Here is a 23,115-nt window from a genome sequence, read left to right as displayed (position 1 = left end):
GCCCTTACCCTGAGTATCCTCACCTTTTATAATATCCCCAACGCAAAGCTTCCTTAAACCTACCGATGTGGGATACTGAGAATCTGGGATATAGTAAAAGATCATTGTTGATAGGAAAGTTGATTGAACCTCGGAAACTAGTCTCTGAAGTGGATGACCAATCACATTATCACCCGAAACTGGCAGAGCATTCCCATGTTCGCTGACTCGGGTTGCTGATCCATAGCTTTGGATGTCGCATTTGCATCTCTGATAGGATCAACTTCCACATGATTCAGTGCACTTGTGGTCAATTCACATGGAATAAGCACCGAAATTTCAATGTCATTTCAAGTACTTAAACGTTTTATAAACTGAACTTAACATTTCTTTCTAACATAAAAGCTCAGTAGAATCATCTTGAATTCATGATTCAGTGAGTTAGCTGGGTAGCAACAATATTTACATAACAAAAGTAGACCTTGCAGTAATAAAGTTCAAAACTTTAATAGGATCAACCTATCCTAAGCCATTACAATCAATGATTTATGCAATTGTCATAACTTTAGCTCCCTAAACAAAGAGAACTAGTTGAAGGGTAAGTCTAAAAAACCTCCAATTTCCATGGAAATGAACTAATGATAAAAAAATAGACACATACCTCTCATTTATCTTACTCCTCTGCTCAGTGACAGAATGTTTTGATCGCATAGTTTTAGCCTTATCACTGTTCTTCCCATCTGCCTCCACAACCCCAGAAAAAGAGAAGAATAATAAACAAAAGGCACCATTTAAGAAACAATCATATAGAAATATGGTAATAGAGAGGAGAGGGAAAAGTGTAGTATCCAATCTAATAAAAATAACATTGTTGATGTCGGTGTTGTTATTGGCGTTGACAAAGAGAGTATTAACAGAAGAAGGTCTTCTTTTTTTATCCAAACTAATCTTCCTCTTGACTTCCGATTCCTGTTTTCATTTCTTTTTTCTTCTCCGGGGGTTAATTATCGTTTAGCCACCGTAACCTTAGGGGTAAATTAGCTTTAGGCTCTCTAGATTTATGCGTTTTGTACAAAAAAAGTCTCTCAATTGCTTAAATTTTAGCTTAAATTAGTCCTCACATTTAGGTTTTTCTTAATTTAGTCCATGTTTAGGATTGTTTTCTTTAATTAGTTGTGTATATTTATTTTGCATGTTGATATGTTTATGTATAAGTATGTGAATGATTTATTTATGAGTCACATAACATCATTTTGCATAATTTGTATGTTACCTATATGTGCATAACTTAAACTCTAAACCCTAAACTCTAAACCTTAAACTCTAACCTTTATATAAACCCTAAACCCTAATACATAAACCTTAAACTTTAAACCCTAAACCTTAAATCCTATCACATAAACCCTAAACCCTAAACCTTATCACATAATTAGTTATGAGGTAAGTACAATATAGTATCTTGATATTAAATGCTCAAACCCTTGATATTTATGATATTTGAACCCAAAACCTCAAAATATAACAACAATTTTAAAAAATGGTTATTAGAAATATTATCATTAGAAATATATTCAATATTTTTCATTAGATAAATAATTTTTTTATTAATTTAAAGTAAATAAGAATATTTATTCAAAAATAATTTTTAACCATTTTCAATTCAAGAATATTTATTCATCAATAATGTATTTTTAATAATGTAATTTTAAAAAAGCTAAAATTATAATATAACATTTTTTCGAGCTGCTCACGAGCTTTTCAAGTCGAATATCGAGTAGCTCGTTTTGGCTCGTTAAGAACTCGAGTCGAGTTCGAGCTCGAGTCCATTCGATCCGAGTATTTATCGAGCCAAGATCGAGTCGATCTCGAGTAGCTCGCGATCTGTCTCGTCTCATTTACAGCCCTAATGGTCACCGTATTTAAAAAAAGGGTAACTTACACAAATGGTCCTCCGATTATAGAATATTACGTTGTTGAGTCTTCTAACTATTACAAGTTACAAAATAGTACTTTAATTATAGGGCGTTACTTTGTTGAGTCACCCGACTATTAAATTATACAAAATGATAATCTGACTATTCATATGTTCCAAAATCATCATTTTCTGTTAAAAAATTGATCACAATCTAAATTGAACTTTAATATGCTGACTAAGATATGATAATATTTGATTTCATAATTGTCGGAACCGTCTTTCGGGTGGGCCCAAAATTGGACTTCGACTTAGGAAAATTGGGTTAGGAGTCGTCACCGATAATTTATTTAAAAATAAATAGGTTGACCGGATACCTTATTTCTTACCTGATTTGCGTCTTACCAGTACTATGTCAGATTTGGGTGTCGGTTACAATCAAGGAAGGGTTAGCACCCTTGAACTGCCCTTTCGGTACTACGTAATTTCCAGTTGTCTTTAATTAAGAAAGTTATAAATTTAAATCAAAAGGTAAAATGACGATCCAAAAACTTACCACTGATTGATTAAAAGTGAACCCTTAAGAAATCAAGAAATGTGTTAAAGGAAGAAAATGAAAATAAATAAAATAAAGAGAAACAAAGGAAACAAAGAAAATAGAGGTAAAAAAAGATAAAGAAAATAAAAAGGAATAAAAATAAAAATAGAAAAAGGAAAAATAATAAATAAATAAAATAAAGACCATGGTGACAATTTATATACAATCAGTACATAAACAATGAAATAAAATAAAATAAAATGAACATCAAAGAAATAAAAGTAAAGTAAAAAATAAAGAGAATAATAAAAATAGAAGAAAAAAGAATTGAAAATAAATATACAAAGTAAAAGAAAAGAAACATATGTATATATATATATATATTATATAATGCAATAAAAAATCAAATAATAAAAATATATATATAATAATAATAAACGAATAAATAACATATTAAAAGGATATATATAAAATATAGTAGTGGTATAATATATATATATATATATAATAAAAATAAAAATAAATAAAAAAAGTAAATAATATAAATAATAAATAATGAAAATATATAATTAAATACATATAATAATAAATATACTATTTAAAAAAAACCAAATAAAAATAGTTTTAAAATATATATATAATAAAACATTTAAGTGAAAGTAAGGGGAAAATTAAAAATATCAGGGGACTGAATTGAAATAAAATGAAATTGGGAGCTCAATTTAAGAGGGTTCAACGTAAAGACACATGATTTAGGAGCAAAATTAAAGGATTTAAAACCTGGGGAGTCCAAATCGAGGATTTACCCTCTTTTGAAACAAAACACGTAGACCCTGGGCTATGGGTCGGGTTAACCTAGGGTCCATGGATCAACTATATAAGATAAAAAAATTTAAAACTCCATTTGATTTGATTTCAAACTCGAGCCCCCCATGTTCATCAAACGCTCTCGCCTGTTCTTGAGAAATGAAGAACAGGGTCGTGGTTCTTCAAGAACCCAGAAAACGGTAGCCCACCGCTGCCTCGCCGCCATCGTTTATCAGCAGAAAAACAAAAAAAATTGATCATTCGAAACCCCTTTGAACCCTCATTCCAAAAATCACGATCCTTTTTACAAATCGGCCTCGGGGAACCACAGATCTAAGAAAATAACCTCGGTTCCCTTGTGTTCATCGGCCAAAAATCCCGATCTTTGGTATTTTTCAAGTCAAAACAACGAAACAAAATCGAAAAGCCACATACAAATCGAATAACACGCGAGGAATAAAAAAAGAGGTACCTTTTATTTTGAATAAACTTTCAAAATTTACAGATTTTTTGCTCTTAATTTCCTTGTAGTTTCTCTGGTATTTTGGTATAATCTCTGCTTGTATTTGTATATCCGAATGTGTGTACATCGTTTGATACTTTGGTTATTTATAATATGGAAGAAACCTATTTTTAGAGTCATAAAATGATTACAACACTGATTATTCGTTATCTTCGTGGGTTGTTAGTGAGATTGGTGTTGCGAATGCTTCGAGATTGCTGGCGCGAAATGCAGCCGAGAGAAACGTGAAGGACAAGGGGTCTTCGACGTGGAGGAGTCTTCAACGTGTGATGCGGTGTTGGGGTACGAACCGAATGCTAGGGTTGGGAAACCTTGATCTTGAAACGGGTCATGGGTCACAGTTGTTGGGCCAGCCTGCGTGTTTTGGGTCTGTATTCTATTGGGCTTGTAGCTCCTTGGGCCTGTATCATGTATTAGAATCCAAATAAATAAATAAATTTATGCGTGTATATATATATAATATAGTTTGTAATAATAATAATAATAATAATATATATATATATATATATATAGCAATGGACGAAATTTGGTGTCTTCAGTTGCCCCTCTTTGCTCATTATCGTGTAACGATAATAGAGTAAAGATTAAAAGACACGAATTTCATCTATATCGAATGTCCTCTATCGTAGAGTTGAAATCCGATGTTACGACTGGTATATCAATTTGAATTGAAATATGAGATAACTCCCTCGTCGTGAGGTTAAGTTGAACGGAACAATTCTAAGCACGATATCCTTCGTCGTGAAGTTGAAATCAAACTCAGAATATTAGGAAGTGACTTCTGGATCGTCTTCTGGCTCAAGATACTTCATCGTGAAGGTGAAACTTGACTTGAAGACTTTGGTGTTGCTGTGTTACAGAGGGCTCATTCGTCGTGAAGTTAGGTAAATCTGAAGTTGAAATCGTATATGGCCCCTTCATCGTGAAGTTGAGCCTTGGAATTGGATATCCTTCGTCGTGAAGTTGAAATCCAATGTAAGTTGCTTTGTTTTGAGGCCAATATCCTTCGCTGTGAAGTTGAAATTGACTCTGAAACTGGAAAGTTTATTGGCAGGCACTCATTCTTTGAGTTGGACATCTTTCGTCGTGAAGTTGAAATCTAATCTAGAGATGGATACTGCTTGTGTGTATGATTCCCTTCGTCGGGAAGTTGAAACCGCATGTGGCCCCTTTGTTGTGATGTTGAGCTTGTGTTGTCTTGAGTCCAATATCCTCCGCTGTGAAGTTGAAATTGGCTCTGAAACTGGGAAATTGTTTGCTGACAGCTAGTCGCTCTTTTGCTGTGAAGTCGAGCTTGTGTTGTCTTGAGTCTAATATCCTTCACTGTAAAGTTGAAATTGACTCTGAATGAAACTGAAAAGTTGTTTGTTAACAATCAGCCGCCTCTTCGTTGTGAAGTTGAGCTTGTGTTATCTTGAGTCCAATATCTTTCACTGTGAAGTTGAAATTGGCTATGAAATTGAGAAGCCCTTTCGTCGTGAAGTTGAGCCTCAAATGGCACGATATCCTCTGTTATGGAGTTGAAATCGTGGATGTGTAGGTACGATATCCTCCGTCGTGGAGTTGAAATCGCGGATAGCCCCTTCGTCATATGTTATTTTGGGCTATGGAGAGAAATCTCGATCTCCGATTTCCTGTCTTGTTGACTCTTGATTCTGGAATCTTGAAGTTCTGATTCTTGGTCTTGAATTCTTCAACGTTCAAATCTGATATGCACATTCTATTTTTTCTTGATTTGGGAAATACTTCTTGACCATCTCAAGTATGTGCATGAGCCTTGATCGACTTTCGGGTACCTGTACTTTTCAATGAATCTTTGTACAATAATATGCGATTATCTTTAAGTAAGCAAATCATTAAGTTTAAGTTCAATTCAAGATGCTCAAAAGGAATTGATTTAGAGAAAAGATTATCTTTATTCATAAGGGAAAAAGAACAAATAATACATGACAAACATTTTGGAAAATGAATACATGATGAAGTGTGAATGAATGTCTTAGATCTCGATAATGTGGACACTTCTGAGCTGAAAAGCCGTTAGGTGACCTTGAATTTAGCCTTTGTCAAAGAATCTTTGAAAATACGACAATGTTCTGGAGAGTGCAACCTTTCTCCGACTTGTTGAGTTTGTAGAAGATTCAGATGTCGGGATGTTTCCACTGTCAATATCCAAATCACCCTTTTCGGGTTTTCAACTTGGACCCATCCTTGGTTGCAAGACGTCCTTTGTGGGTTTTCATCTTGAACCCGTCTTATATTCTTTTCACTTTTTTCCTTTTTTTAATTTTTTATTTTTTCTTTTTTCAATTTAGAGTGTCATTTCGGGTTTTCACTATAATTTTCTATTTTTTTAATTTTCTTTTTCTTTTTCTTTTTCTTTTTCTTTTTCTTTTTCTTTTTCTTTTTCTTTTTTTCTTTTTCTTTATTCGACTTGGGATGCCCTTTCGGGTTTTCATCCTAAGCGAAGTATTTCTTGACTGCATCCAAATTGATGGGATGTGGCAGTTCAGGTCTGTCCATTTCTTCCAGGACAAGGGCTCCTCCGGAAAAGGCTTTTTTCACGACATAAGGTCCTTCCCAATTTGGCATCCATTTTCCTCGTAAATCTTTCTGGACTGGCCAAATTCTCTTTAGCACCATATCTCCTTCACGAAATATTCTCAGGCGCACGTTTTTGTCATGTGCTCGGATCATTCGTTTCTGATAGATTTGACCATAATGAATGCCTTTCAGTCTCTTTTCATCTATCAGGTTTAGTTGATCATACCGGGATTGGACACATTCTGCATCATCCAATTTGACTTCTGTCAAGACCCGGAGTGATGGAATCTCTACTTCAATGGGAAGCACTACTTTTATTCCATAAGCTAGTGAAAATGGAGTTTCCCCAGTCGAGGTTTGTACCGAGGTTTGGTAAGCGAACAAAGCAAAAGGTAACTTCTCATGTAGTCTTTGTAAGTTTCAGTTGTTTTCTCCACTATCTTCTTAATGTTTTTGTTTGCTGCTTCTACTGCTTCGTTCATATTTGGTTTGTAAGTAGTAGAATTGTGATGCTTTATGTTGAACTATTCACAAGCAACATTCATCATCTTGTTGTTCAAGTTTGTAGCATTGTCGGTAATGATCCTTTCAGGTAGACCACACTGACATATGATCTCTTTCTTCAGAAACTTGCAAATAGTGGATTGAGTTACACTGGCATACGACGCAGTTCGTGAAATAATCAAATGCTATGAGAATGAAACTGTGACCATTCGAAGCCTTCGGATGGATTTGCCCAATAACATCCATGCCCCACACATAGAAAGACCATGGTGACGTCATTACATGAAGTGGATGGGGTGAAACATTTATCTTGTCTCAGTAAATTTGACACTTATGACATCTTCTGGTATAGTTGATGCAGTCACTTTCCAGTGTGGACCAAAAATATTCGCATCTCATGATCTTCCTCGACATCATATGTCCATTTGCATGTGTCCCACAAACTCCGTCATGTACTTCTTCCATGATCATTTTTTCCTCTTCAGCATCGACGCACCTTAAGAGGACTTGATTATGGCTTTTCTTGTATAAGACCTCCCCGTCAAGGACATATCCAGCTGTCATCCTTCTAATGGTTCTTTTATCGATTTCGATGGCTTCCCCTGGATAACTTCGATGCTTGATGTACTGCAAAATATCGTAGTACCAAGGCTTAGTGTCTTTCACTTCTTCAATTTGGTAACAATGAGCCGGGTACTCATATGACTGCATGTCAATTGACAGCATTTCAGACTCCCCGCCAGTCTTGAATGCGACTGCCAAGGTGGCTAAAGCGTCAGCCATTTGATTTTCTTCTCTAGACACGTAGTGGAAGATGACTTCATCGAATTCTTCGAGCATGTCCAATATTAGCTTCCGGTATTCCATCAGCTTTGTATCCTTGGTTTCTCATTCTCCACGGAGCTGATAGATTACTAATACTGAATCTCCGTATATCTGCAAGGTCTTTATATTTTGCCCTAGTGCAGCTCGGATTCCCAAGACACAGGCTTCATACTCTGCCATGTTATTGGTGCAATCAAAATTCAATCTATTGGTAAAAGGGTAGTGATTTCCTTCCGGAGAGATCAGGATTTCCCCGATGCCATGTCCTAATGCATTTGATGCACCATCGAAATGCATTCTCCAGAAACTGTCTGTTGAAGTACTTGCTTCTTTTAAGGATATAGCCATCAAGTCTTCATCTGGGAAATCAAAGTCCAATGGCTCATAATTCTCATCGGTTTTACTTGCCAAGAACTCCGATATGGTACTTCCTTTGATTTCTTTCTGGCTCACGTACTCGATGTCAAATTTAGACAAGAGCATCTGACATCGGGCTAACCTTCCAAATAGAGCAGGTACACCTATCATGTACTTTAAAGGATCTACCTTGGAGATAAGCCAAGTGGTATGATACAACATATATTGTCGGAGTCTTTTTGTAGACAAGACTAGAGCACAGTAAACTTTCTTGATAGGAGGATATCTGACCTCGTAATCGATGAACTTCTTGCTCAGATAGTAGATGGCTCTTTCCTTTCTTCCAGATTCGTCATGTTGACCCAGGAAACACCCCATTGAGTTCTCGAATATGGATAGATACAAGAAAAGAGGTTTGCTTGAGATAGGGGACATCAGGACATGAGTGTGAGACAAATACTCATTTACTTTCTCGAATGCAATCTGGTAGTTTTCGTCCCAGGCTCCAGAGTTATTCTTTTAGAGAAGACGGAAGATTGGATCACACTTGTCAGTTAACTGAGATATGAACCGCGCTATGTAATTCAATCTACCCAGAAAACCCCGAACCTCCTTCTGTATTCGTAAAGGAGGTAGATTTTTAATAGCCTTGACTTTATCGGGGTCGACCTCGATGCCTTTTCTGCTAACCACGAAGCCTAATAGCTTTTCAAATGTTACCCCGAAGGTACACTTGCTAGGGTTCAATCGTAGCTGGAACTTCCTCAATCTCTGGAAGAGCTTTCTTAAGTTCTCGACATATTCATTCTCGGTTTGTGCCTTGATAATCATGTCATCGACATAAACCTCAATTATTTTGTGTACCATGTCGTGGAACAGGGTCACCATAGCTCTCTGATATATTGCCCCAATATTCTTCAGTGCGAAGGGAATCACCTTGTAGCAGAAAGTTCCCCATATTGTGACGAACGTGGTCTTCTCCATGTCTTCAGGATGCATCTTGATCTGGTTATATCCCGAAAATTCATCCATGAAAGAAAAGAAAGCATTCCCGATTGTATTGTCTACCAACGTGTCAATGTGAGGCAGAGGAAAGTTATCTTTAGGGCTCACCTTGTTAAGGTCTCGGTAATCGACGCCCATACGAACCTTCCCGTCTTTCTTTGGAATTTGGCACTTTGTTGGCCACCCATTCCGGATTCTTCACCACTTGAAGAAAACCGGCATCAAATTTCCTCTTGACCTCTTCTTTGATCTTAAGGAGCATTTCTGGTCGCATTCTCCTTAGCTTTTACTGCACGAGTTTGCATTCTGGCTTGATCGGTAGTTTGTGAACTACCATATCTATGTCTAGTCTCGGCATGTCTTGATAGAACCAGGCGAACACATCTCTGTACTCCTAAAGTAAGACTATCAGGTTTTGTCTTTCTTCAGCCGAAAGAGTTGTGCTGATTTTAATCTCCTTTCTGTCATCTTTAGTGCCCAGATTCAAGATTTCGATCGCCTCCTCATGTGGCAGTATTTGCTTTTCTTCTCTTTCTACCATTCTCAACAATTCAGTTGGTAAGTTGCACTCCCCTTCATTTTCGTATTCGTCAAATTCCCTGAGACAAATGGCCGATTCAAAATCCACCTCCGGATCATGATCATCAATGCATGCATTATCGTTATATGGGGTCCTGAAGGAACAAAGAAGATATGTTTGTGTGAGAGGAAATATCCTACACGAAGCAGTCAAAGAATTAAATTTGAAAGAGAATATAATAGAGTACTGGAATGAAGAAAATAGAAGATGAATTCAAAAAGAAAATAAAAAAACTTGTTTACCATGGAAAGAGAAAAAATGCATCTTTATTTAACTTAAACAAAATGTTTATTCACCCTTACAAAAGATCATCTATTGCACCGGGTATAGGAAAATAGGGATAGTTCAAATATTACTCTGAAAGACTCTTGTAAACCACAGGTAGTTCTTCCACCGACCAACTGCTAGGCACAAACCTAGGTGGCATAGGGCATATCCCAGATCTATCTTCGTTGTCAACATCTTATGTGGTCACAGCATTAATGTTCAGATCTTCTATAGCCGCTTCTAGATCAGATGAGGTGGTCTCGAACACATAACCACCTGACTTGAATGTATGGTAAAGAGGCAGGAATGTCATAGGCTTCCATTGAAGTTCATTTCCAGTCAACCTGGTTAGTCTTCTTTATCGGTTCTTCTGTACTTCCTTCCTCTTTTCTTGATAACTGGGGTGAAAACCAAGCCCAAATTGATCGATTTTTGAAACAGAAAGGACATGATTAATCATTCCTTGCAAATATTTCCCAAAACCTTTCCCGGTTCTGTCGCCTCTTCCCAAAGTCTGTATGATCTCCATTCTGGTATACTTGGAAAGTCAGGGTTTGGGGATCTTCTTTCCTTCTACAACGAATGTATCATTCACAAATTCCAAGGAGTAGAATGAAAATTTTACTGCTTCTTCGTCTACTTCGATGTATGGGGCCTTCGTGGTCATACTTTCCACGATATCTTCCTTAGCATTGATAATTACTAAGGCCCCGTCAATAACAAATTTAACTTTTTGATGTAGTGTGGATGGTACTGCACCTGCCTGATGAATCCATGACCTTCCTAAAAGACAGTTGTAAGACGACATGATATCCATCACTAGGAACTCAACATCATAGGTGGCAGGTCGGATGGTCAACGTCACCTCGATCTTTCCAATAACCTCTCTCTTGGTCCCATCAAATGCTCAGACCATATTCTGGCAGGTTCTCATCTGTGAGGTATCTATTGGCAACCTTTTCAATGTGACTAAAGGTATTACGTTCAGGGATGAGCGGTTGTTGATTAGGACATTTGGTAAAGTATGCCCCTTACAGTACGTAGTAATGTGTAACGCCTTTTTTCAGCCTCTTCCTCTGGATGGAATCTCATCATCTGAGAACGAGATAAGATTATCAGCTTGAATATTATTTACCAGTCGATCCATCTTGTTGACTGGTATGTTCTACGGCATAAACGTTTGATTTAGGACTTTCAACAGTGCTTCTCGGTGAGCCTCCGAGTTCAAAAATATTGCTAGCATTGAAGTACGTGTAAGTAAGATGTGGAGCTGTTCTATAATGTTGTACTCGCTGTGCTTCAAGATCTTGAGGAACTCCTTAGCTTCTACCTCTTTTATAGGCTCGTTGACAGCTAGCACATCTTCTTTGAATGTCTCAAGTGGTCTTTGTCCCACTTTACTATCACATCCTTTGGAAACACTCACCTGGCATTCGTACTTCCATGGAACTTGTCGATTGTCCTTGCATTGAAATGGCCAAGGTGTTGTGATTACCACCTTGGCTGGTGTTGTTGCTGTCATCATTGCCTTAGGGGTAATTATCAAAGGACTACCCCTACCGAGTCTTCTGTCTAATGATTCTCCGGTAGAGCAAATGTCTACTTCCGGGGAATCCTGAATTTCTTCATAAAATTCTAGCTCTTTCTTGTCCATCATGAGCTGGACTAATGATATGAACTCCGGGCACTCTTGGACTCCATGCCCTTCTTCGTTGTGGTAACAACAATGATTACCATCTTCAATCCTTGTTGCACGTGATTAAGGTGCAAGAAACCCCACCTTTACTATTTAGCTCCATACCCAAGCCAAAGGAGCTTTAACTTCCGAAACACTGGTTTTAATTCTCTTGCCATTCTCGGTGGTGACTGCGTTGATTCATGTCTCCTGATGATTGGGCAAGGGATTTTGGGCGACGTTCGATGTTTCAGAGTTAAAATGGATTTAATTCTTGTTCCGTATTCATTGTACGAGCCTCTTGAATGCGAGATAATTTTCGATTGAATGCCCCTACACACCGCCATGATATTCGTAGTGGGCGTTCTCGTCAAACCATCTCGGATAGGGGGCTTTATTGGATTCATAGGGTAGGGTGACACCGCGTGCGTTTTGAAAAGCTGTTGGTACAAATCTTTATACATCATGGGAATGGGATCAAACTGCTCCCTTTCATTCCTTGGTTCTCTCTGCGCTTGGTTAGAAGTACCAGATGATACAGCTGCAGTTGTTTTTGAACTCGAGATCGTAACACCTTTGTTGGCGTTGTAGGTGTTGACATTGTTGATCTCTCGGTCTTTGTTCTTCATGGGAGGCTTCTTGTTAAATCTCCTCCCTCAATCTTTCTTTGTTTTATAGCTAGCTCGACCATCTCACCAGCCATAACCAGATCTGAGAAACTTCCCGATGTAATCGCCACCAGGTGCCCGAAGTATGGTGTCTTTAGGGTATGGACATACAACTTTCTAGTTTTCTTTTCATCCAAGGGTGGATGAACTTGCATAGATAAATCCCTCCATCTCTGTGCGTACTATCGAAAACTCTCGTTATGATTCTTCTCCAGGCTCTGCAGCATAACTCGGTTAGGTCTCATATCATTAATATGCTTGTACTGCTCTAAGAAAGACTTGGCTAAGTCTTTCCACGTCTAGATATGAGTTCGGCTGAGCTGGTTGTACCACCGGATAGCTGAACCGGACAGGCTCTTCTGGAAGCAATAGATCAGGAGTTGGTCATTTCCCCCATATCCTGTCATCTTCCGACATAACATAGTGATATGAGCGGAAGGGCAGCTGTTCTCGTCGAACTTCTCGAACTCCAGAACTTTGAATTTTAGTGGAAGCACCAAATCGGGAACCAAGCTTAATTTCATTACATCCACCCCATAATAGTCGAGGTCCCCTTTGACCATTTTCATCTGGTCTTCTAATACTCTGATATTTTCTTCCATCTTCTTTGCCTTATCCTCTTTGTCAAAATATGGGATAGGGCAATCATCCGGATGAATGTCAGGATTAGTTGCAGAAGTTTGTATATTTACACCCAATACAACTTTCCCTTTGGTAGAAGATGAGTCCCCTTGTAGTCCAGGTGAAATAACAACTTTTGGGGTCGGTAGTATAGTTAACCCCTCAGACACACCTACTCCGGGTGCACTTGCATGTTGTTGTAAACCAGACAACTTAGCCACGATTTGGTCGACTAAGGACTCTTAGCTTTTTGTTATGGAATCCAAGGTACTCTTACTGTTCTGGGCCATTTTGTCTTCCAACTCTTTCTGCAGTTTTGCCATGTTTTCCTCAATCATTTCGATTCTGGCTTCCATATGTTTCTTCTTTGCTCGAGTATTGTGCGAATGATGCGTATCTAATGCTTGCGGTGGTAAACTTGGTGTTTGCTCTTTCTCTTTCTGAGTCATGTTCTGTTAGTTAATACGAATGTAAAAACATGGAAAACATAAAAAATAAACATGAAATATAAAATGCAAAGTATGCAATGCATGATGTATGTAATTTAGAGGCATTGATCTAGAAAAAATGTTCATTAGTATAAATAATCCTTATTTAGACAAAAATGTTTTATATTTTAAGAGACATAAAAATAATCAAAGGTATATCCGGACTAAATCCTCTAGACCTCGAATAGTTTCTAGTAGGTTAACAAGTCTTCTGCCTTCATCTGTCACTGGTTGAATGCCTTGTCAAACCACTCCAGCTTCCCTTGCCAGGCCGTGAAGATGACGGGTTGCTTTCTACACTTGATCCAGGAAATCTCAGATGACTGCGTCTCTGGCCTTCACCTTTTGTTGTGCTTGCTCCCAACGGAAACGCCACTATAAACCTCTGTCAAAAGGCACTACCTGAAGCTCGCTCGATTGTTTCTTAAACCCATCTACAATAGCTTCTAACTCAACTATTGTCTTGCCTTCTTTCTCATGTTGCTTCTCTAGATCAGGCACCCGAATTCTCAAGCATTGATTCTGATGTTGACTGTCTGCTAAGCGCCTCTGTGCAGTCTTCAACTGTTCCTTCCAAGCTCTTTTGTCCGGCCCCTCAAACTTCTTTTTCAGACTATGAGCTTCGTCTTTCCAGTATTCAGAGGTTACTTTCAACTTGGAGTTATCCTTGACTTTATCTTGATACCCCTTTCTCAAGTATTCGAGCTCAAAATGGACTCTTTTTTGTTCTCTTTCCAGTTTGTCAGCTCTATCTTTTTTAGAGTCGACATCTAGCTTCCACTGATAACGTTCAGCTTTAAGTTCTTTTACCCTCTGTTTCAACTCATTGTTCACAACTTCGAACTCTGCCTTGGTTATCTCAAGTTCGAAAGGGACACACCTGAGATGTTCCTCTATGGTCCGGGTGTCTTCACAATCTGGCACCGGGATATTGTCATTTTCCCTCAATCTTCGCCACTCCACATAATTCAGAGTAAGCATGTCTTTGACAGCTACAACATCCATCCAGAATAATTTCTTCCATGAATCGGTTGCTTCCTTGATCATTTTCTTATAGCTGTCACCTTGATACATAAACTCTGATCTAGCTAGTCCGCTTGTTGCTGGGACAAACTGACGTGCCCCATAGTGTCTAAGTGCTAACAACGGAGCATACCCAACTGTACCCCAAAGTCCGAATAAGGTCATAGTATCAGAATCCCCACACCGAAAAAGAACATCGTCGAGGAACAACCAGGGGCTCTCCAGGTAATATCCCGATCCTGAAGATGTGTAAAGACTTTCATCCATTTTTCCTTTGAAGCACCTCCATGCCATTTTATTATGATAAACTCTCCCAAAGGTGAATATGCGGTGCTAAATCGGCGGTAGGCAACCCCGTTAGTCTTCCAGAAGTGGCTGTAAATCCAGACTTGAAGGAGCTAAACACACCCAATGAACCTTCCTCCACCAGTTCTTTTGCAATAATTAAGAGACCGAAAGGTCTTGCCTAAGATGGAAGGTACTGGGTTAACTCGCCTTGGAAGTTGTTCAAATAGTTCTACCACTACTGCGTCGATGCACCCCAAAGTCTTCGAAAAGATAACCAAGCCGTACAGACCTAGTGCAAAAAGGTCTATAGTCTTCCATTCATCAAGGTAATTCTTCATTAGTTGCCTTATGTATATCCACTCGATTCCTTCCCCGTTACCTTTGTGTCAGAGTAGATCAGTCACCCATTTTTCATCAACTTTACAATCTTGGTCAGTCCGTTCTTGAAAGACGGACTCTTGATGTGTTTGATATATGCCCTCTCTAGTCTGATGCTTTCGCAGTGCAGTAGTGTAGTATACTCTTCGATAGTGGGCACTATGTCCTCCTGGTTAAAGGTGAAGCAACTATATCCCGGGTTCCAGAATTGAATCAATACTCGGAGCAGGGGCTCATCAGTCTTGGCATGAAGTAATTGGGCAATATCACCATATTGTTGGTTGAACTTCTGCTTTATGTCATTCTCTAACTGTCCCAAATATTTCGCAGCTCTTGGACATCGTTCTGTTTCAGGCTGACAGAGGCGTAGCTAACCAGCTCTGACGCATAGTTCCCCTGAAGACTGTCTCCCTTCTCTTTCTGAGTCTTCTTGGACCATAGTCGTGCCTCGGCGTTTTCAATCTCTTGTATTACAACACCTTTGTCCATTAATTCAGATTATTTTGTGTGTAACAAATGCTTTTTAGGGATCAATAATCTTTTGTTATGATGCAAATGCTAAAAACCAAACACAAAGGCAAAAAGGTTAGTAAAATAAAAATAAATAAATAAAATGATGAAAGGAAAAAACACAAAGACATGGTTAGGGTAAAAATATCCTAGGTTTTGGAATGTGGTTTTGGGGTAGGCTCTAATTCTCCATAGTTTCCCGGTTTAGGTTCTAAAAAACGATACCCAAGTTCTCCTTGCCGGTGCCCCCTTGGGCTTGCTAGACCCTTAGTCCTAAACCCATCACAGGCTTGTGTGGACTAAGTTAAACTCGAGAGGACACATTTCTTTATGACCGCACAGTGAATAAATTCACACGAAGACATAAGGTATATGAATCTCGAAGACTACTTGCTAGGCCCGTACGGTGAATAAATTCACACGAATGCGTCGCTTTTACCCCACTTAAAATAGGGTTTGGAGATCAGGTATAGAGCCTTAGAGGAAAAAACGAGTTTGGAAGGCTGAAATCATTATAAAATGGTTAGTACAACTATTTACTCGAAAATATAATAAAAAATAAGCAATAAGGATCGAAATGTTACCTTAAAATTTAAACTTACCCTTTTCGTTCAAAAGACAACTGGAAATTATCTTACCCTGACTCGCTTACCTGTCCCCAGCGGAGTCGCCAAGATGTCGGAACCGCCTTTCGGGTGGGCCCGAAATTGGGCTTCGACTTAGGAAAATTGAGTTAGGAGTCACCACCGATCATTTATTTAAAAATAAATAGGTTGACCGAATACCTTATTTCTTACCTGATCTGCGTCTTACCAGTGCTATGTCAGATTCGGGAGTCGGTTACAATCAAGAAAGGGTTAGTACCCTTGAACTGCCCTTTCGGTACTACGTAATTTCCAGTTGTCTTTAATTAAGAAAGTTATAAATTTAAATTAAAAGGTAAAATGACGATCCAAAAACATACCACTGATTGATTAAAAGTGAACCCTTTAGGAATCAAGAAATGTGTTAAAGGAAGAAAATGAAAATAAATAAAATAAAGAGAAACAAAGGAAACAAAGAAAATATAGGTAAAAAAGATAAAGAAAATAAAAAGGAATAACAATAAAAATAGAAGAAAGGAAAAAATAATAAATAAATAAAATAAAGACAATGGTGACAATCTATATACAACCAGTACATAAACAATGAAAATAAAATAAAATGAACATCAAAGAAACAAAAGTAAAGTAAAAAATAAAGAGAATAATAAAAATAGAAGAAAAAAGAATTGAAAATAAATATACAAAGTAAAAGAAAAGAAACATATATATATATATATATATATATATATATATATATTAATGCAATAAAAAATCAAATAAAAATATATATATAATAATAATAAACGTATAAATAACATATTAAAAGGATATATATAAAATATAGTAGTGGTATAATATATATACATATATATGTAATAAAAATAAAAATAAATTAAAAAAAGTAAATAATATAAATAATAAATAATGAAAATATATAATTAAATATAGATAATAATAAATATACTATTTAAATAAAAAAACCAAATAAAAATAGTTTAAATATATATATATATATATAATAAAATATTTAAATGAAAGTAAGGGAAAAATTAAAAATATCAAGGGACAGAATTGAAATAAAACAAAATTGAGAGCTCAATTTAAGAGGGTTTAGCGTAAAGAAACCGGATTTAGGGGCAAAATTAAAGGATTTAAAAACTGGGGGGTCCAAATCGAGGATTTACCCTCTTTTGAAACAAAACACACGGACCCTGGGCTATGGGTAGGGGTCTATGGATCAACTATATAAGATAAAAAAAATTTAAAACTCCATTTGATTTCATTTTAAAACCGAGCCCCCCCATGTTCATCAAACGCTCTCGCTGTTCTTCAAAAATGAAGAACAGGGTCGTGGTTCTTCAAGAACCTAGAAAACAGTCGCCCGCCGCCGCCTCGCCGCCGGTCGCCAGTCATCGGCTGTAAAACCAAAAAAAAAATTCGATCATTCGAAAGCCCTTTGAACCCCCATTCCAAAAATCACGATCCTTTTTACAAATCGGCCTCGGGGAACCGCAGATCTAAGAAAATAACCTCGGTTCCCTTGTGTTCATCGGCCAAAAATCCTGATCTTTGGTATTTTTCAAGTCAAAACAATGAAACAAAACCGAAAAAGCCACATGCAAATCGAATAACACGCGAGGAAGAAAAAATAGGTACCTTTTATTTCGAATAAACTTTCGAAATTTACAGATTTTTTGCTTTTAATTTCCTTGTAGTTTCTCTGGTATTTTGGTGTAATCTCTGCTTGTATTTGTATATCCGAATGTGTGTACATCGTTTGATACATGGGTTATTTATAATATGGAAAAACCTATTTTTAGAGTCCTAACATGATTACAACACTGATTATTCGTTATCTTCGTGGGTTGTTGGTGAGATTGGTGTTGCGAATGCTTCGAGATTGTTGGCGTGAAATGCAGTCGAGGGAAACGTGAAGGACAAGGGGTCTTCGGCGTGGAGGAGTCTTCAACGTGTGATGCGGTGCTGGGGTGAGAATCGAATGCTAGGGTTGGGAAACCCTGATCTTATAATGGGTCCTGGGTCACCGTTGTTGGGCCAACCTGCGTGTTTTGGGTCTGTATTCTGTTGGGCTTGTAGCTCCTTGGGCCTGTATCATGTAATAGAATCCAAATAAATAAATAAATAAATAAATATATATGTATATATATATAATATAGTTTGTAATAAAAAATATATATATAAATAATAATGGACATAATTCAGTGTCTTCAATAATCTCAAAAGATTATTATATCTCAATCAGGATATTAACGTCTAGTTCATATGACTATTAATTTTTTAATGAAAATGGACGAGTTTAGAACATACTAAATAGTCGAATGATAATTTTGTAACTTTTAATAGCCGAGAGACTCAACAAAGCAACTCTCTATAGTATGGAGACCATTTTATAACTTTTAATAGTCATGATTCAACAAAATAATATCATATAATCGGGAGATCATTTGAACACTTTATCCTAAAAAAAATTAAATCTTTAAAATAAAAATCAATTAATTTTGTACCAAAAAATTTGATTTGATTTAAAAATTAAGTTTTTTAATTTCGAATCAATAGAATGTTTGATGAAAAAACATTTACAATTAACTAATTAACTCTAGGAAAATAATTGTGAAACTAAGACAATAATTTCGAGGCTGCTTCATTCATGATTAGCTAATTAACTTTGAACCCTGCACCGAAGAAAAGCATTTAATGGTGAATAACATACTCATTATGAGAAACGACAATATTACATAAGTTTGAGATTGATTTGTGTTAATGACTTGGTAAACTGAATCAACGCTTCAAACAGAGAATGGACCATACATGGTACAGGAAAATAATTGTGAAACTAACACAACTATACCGGCGTATAACTAGGATGATGGCAGGGACTACGCTAATAGTGGTGGTTGTTGCCGGAAAGGACGACGACGACGGTTAATGTTAAGATTTGGAAATTTTAGGGAATTTAAGGTTTTTTTAATTTAAAAGAAATTATGGATTTTTTTAAATATAATGATATTTTTAATATTTTCTTAAAAAACAAATTTTAAAATTATCAGATTGTGACACGTGTCACTTAACAGATAAAATTAATAGTTGTTACGTCCTGGGCACTTAAAGTAGGCACATATATGGTTCAAAAAATATTGTAGACACCTATTAAAAAAAAAGTATAGTTTAAGCAATTATTTGAGTATTAAGCCTTGTAATAACTTCATACTAATAAAAAAAATACTCCTCTATATTGTGCTAATAATAATAGTGGTAAAAAAATTCCTACAGTAATATCGTAGGTGAAAGACATTATCATTGAAAAGAAAGTTAATGTCTTGATTGAAATTTAATTAAAAATTTAACCATTAAATTAATAATATTATTATTTTATGTACAAAATTAAACAAATAAAGCATGGGTCAATAAAAGTTACAATCCATGAAGAGAGTAGAAAGACGTAGTTACTGAAATCCAGGCCGCTACCTATCCCACAACCTCTTCTAGCAACTTTCCCTCTATCTCTCTTCCCAAACTATCTTTTCCCAATTTTATTTGATCAACCCATGTTTCACTCGCCACTTCTTTTTGCACCAAGTTGCTGTTGTCCCCATCATCACCCACCAAACGACATTTAACCTCACCGGAAAACAATTCCTTCATTCGGGCCCACACTTGGTCAACCAGCATGGGAGATGCACCCTCCCTGCTTTTCATCCGTTCCTCCTTAATGACATGCAACTGTCTGGACTAGAACCTGTGATTTCTAGTAATGCTGCATTAACACAATCGAACACGAGCTTCCTGTTTGATCTCCATTGTCGTCGCTTAGACTCACGTATAGGTTCCTTGGCATTCAAGTCTCTCGAGGTTGGTTCCAATGGGCTTTCATGTGAATGTCATCTAAACGACTTGCTTTGCACCTCCCCGTTGAGACTGCTGGCTGGTAATAGTGACTAGACTGAGAAACCCAATCCTTTTCTTCTTCCTTGGCACCGGGGGAAACTGTGAGTTTTAGATAATGTGGAAATTTTCTCCAAGACTTTTTATTTATTTCTCACTTAACTTACAACTTAGAGAAATTCCCCAACTTATAAAACCTCAGAAAAACAAACTCAGCAACAGATTAGAGATAAGTCTAACAAACTAATTTTAAATTTAAATTTGAAACTATAACTAACTGCCTAATGTTTAGGGATCTATAATCAACGGAAACCGTAGAGTTTTTTGGTTGTCTCTGAACAAGAATCACCCCATGAGAGGATGTGAGCAATTGATTTGATAGGTGGTGACTTATCAATCAAATGTGGCACCTCCAAACCTGTATTATTAAAGGGACGATAAATTAGGACAAGAAAAAGATAAGAAATCAGACAACTAATAAGTGAAGTTTACCTCGGCACAGAGATTTGAAACTGCCAGAGGACTCTTGAATTGTGTTCTCTTCCTCATCAAATGGAGCTTCTAAAACTGAGATAGGGCTCGGCTGTTCCTGATTCTCACTCATATGGGCAGCCATTGAAGTTTTTGCTACAGACAACCCTGCCTACAAAAAGCAACCACAGTATTGATGATTTATGTGTTAGCTTCTAGATTATAAAAATGGGAGGCAGTATTGTTGCACTTTCCATCTTGACCATCATATCAGAAAAATATCAGATCAACATAGAAAAGCTAGAACAGAATTGATGTATGTGTTATGTGTACAAAACAAGATGTAAACATTCAATAAATATGTGAATTGCTAAGAAACCCAGGAAGTTTGAAGTACCTGGATGGAAATCTTGCCTTGTTTCTGTCCCATACTAATCAAATCTGGTAAACGAGTTTCAAAGAAACACTCTTGGCTGCAACTATCATTAACACACTGAGATGCATTATTGCTAATCTTTCGAGGATGAATTGTGGGTGATCCAAGTGTTCCAGGAGTTACAGATGGAGATATATCAGTAGCTTGAGATCCACTAGATTTTTGTTTCTTTATTTTCTTGTTCTTAGAGAAATAAACTTGAAACTTTTCACTTCAAAGATGATTTCATGCTCTTTACCTTTGTCAGTTCCTTGGAAACTTGTTCTTTGCTATCTTTGGGATCTGAAACTCCAACTTCAAGCCTTCCACCATATGCAGTGGAAGATAAGGGCCCAGGTTTTGACCTGAGAAGGTTCTTGGGAGAATCACTTGTACTTGCTTCTTTATTCAAAGTTATGCAGGAAGTTGATTCCTCATTTTGTTGTTCTTTATTACTTCCCTCTTCTTCAGATTTCACCAACATTTTGATATCAGAAACAGCAAGCATCTCACCTAATGTGCTTGAGCTTCTCACCACGTCTTTGTTCTAGAGAACTCTTAGTTGATGACACCAGGGCCCATCTCTCTGAAATCAGTTTCTTTGCTTCCCTGCAAACTGAAAACTTGGGAGAACATGATGCACGGCTGAAGGATGAGGAAGAATAAGGGCTAACATACCTATTGATGTGATCCCAAGATTGTCTATAAGTTAATGACATGACTTCTGAATCACTGAGGTTTTCCGTAGCACACTCATTTTCAGATCTATTAAATGAACTATCATCACAGGTACAACCATTAGAAAACACAGAAGAAAGAAATGTTTCTTCCCTTCTGTGACGCATCATATTTTCTTGCATCTCTCTAGTGATTTCCTTGGCACTTCTCTCAGTTCTTGTACATGACCTTCAAGTTCCTCAAAAGAATTTTCACCATGCACTAACCTAGGTGATAAGCAAGATGGAGAAGTGACAGTCTTAATGTCCCGAGTCTTCTCAAGGCCGGGCTTCAATACCATTATTCTATGTGTTTGGGAAGAATATTCATCAACATTTGGACAGAAGAAATGAAGAGAACAGACATTTTTGTTTCTGTCCCTCCTAGTTACTTGACCCATCTGTGCAGGTTTATTTGTCTGTTTATTACCCTTCTTTCCTATTCCAGAAAGTTTCTCTTTGTCAACCATCATGGAAGGTCTAAGAATAATGATACGCTTTGTCTCAGGAGTTAAAGACTGGAAATTGTAAATATACTGAGAAAACGTAGAATTTGGCTCTTCTAGAAACTTGAGGAATAACTCTATTGGAACTCAAAACTTCCAGTGCATTATGGAATTCCTTGGTTTGGTGAAGTTTTTCATCTGTCACCAGACGTTTAGCTTCCATAAACTTTTGATGAGCTAGAGCTATTCTTTTCTCATTCATGTTATCACTATGGCTGCCTTTATGTGGAGAGCGGTCTCTTGTCTTAGTTATCCTAGAGACTGCTGCCAGATTTCATAAACATCTTTATAGCTGTTCAGCTCTTGACAAAGATTTCCTTCACGTTGCATTTGCTCGGTAGAAAAGCCTTCGCCTTGCTCCCAGCCTTCTATTGGTATCTCAGACTGACTCAAAGAACATCGAGAAGGACCTTTACAATGGCATCTTTGTGCAGCTAAATTATGCTGCTGCTTCGGTATTGTGTCGAGCCCCATAAGCTTAGCAACCACATTGGGTGGTTCATGCTTAGACTCTACTTTTGACATTTCCTTGCCTATGAGCATCTTCATGGGTGTTCCAGAACCTTTCTTGTTTGACAAGGTTCTCCTCGACTCGGATACAATTTGCACAGATAAAAAAGGCTAACACAGGTAAAGACACTAAGATATTTAACTTTATAATATAAGTGGAACATACATAGACAAGTTCTGAAAAGAATCTGTTTGCAACTTGTTTATATAATTATTGTTACAGATTAAAAAAAACAATGCTTACTGCTTTATCCTCTATAGGATTTCCAAATGTGGGGTTCACCATCCTCACCAAGTCAGATTGACTCCTTGTGAGTGAGGACCTGCCCACCAACCAGCACCATGTCAAAATAGCATGGTAAATTTATAATAAAAGCATAAGCAACTTAAAATACCAATAAGCAACATTGGATTCATTGTATATAATTTATCTAAGTAAATTTATGGGGGAAAAGTGGTACTACTTAAAATGCCAATATACCAAGACCAGAAACATAGAAAACTAAAGAGAGGCAAGTATT

The 23,115-nt window shown here is 37.1% G+C and overlaps 1 pseudogene; it reads right to left on the bottom strand.

Annotated features, from left to right (window-relative positions):
- Nucleotides 1-19,713: 19,713 nt before the first annotated feature.
- LOC120120556 lies at nucleotides 19,714-22,286 on the bottom strand (annotated as a pseudogene).
- Between the last annotated feature and the right edge of the window lie 829 nt (nucleotides 22,287-23,115).

The sequence above is a fragment of the Hibiscus syriacus genome, unplaced genomic scaffold (genome assembly GCF_006381635.1).
Source record: "Hibiscus syriacus cultivar Baekdansim isolate YM2019G1 unplaced genomic scaffold, ASM638163v2 tig00110339_pilon, whole genome shotgun sequence".
Taxonomy (NCBI): domain Eukaryota; kingdom Viridiplantae; phylum Streptophyta; class Magnoliopsida; order Malvales; family Malvaceae; genus Hibiscus; species Hibiscus syriacus.
This window is presented reverse-complemented; position numbering and strand designations above follow the sequence as displayed.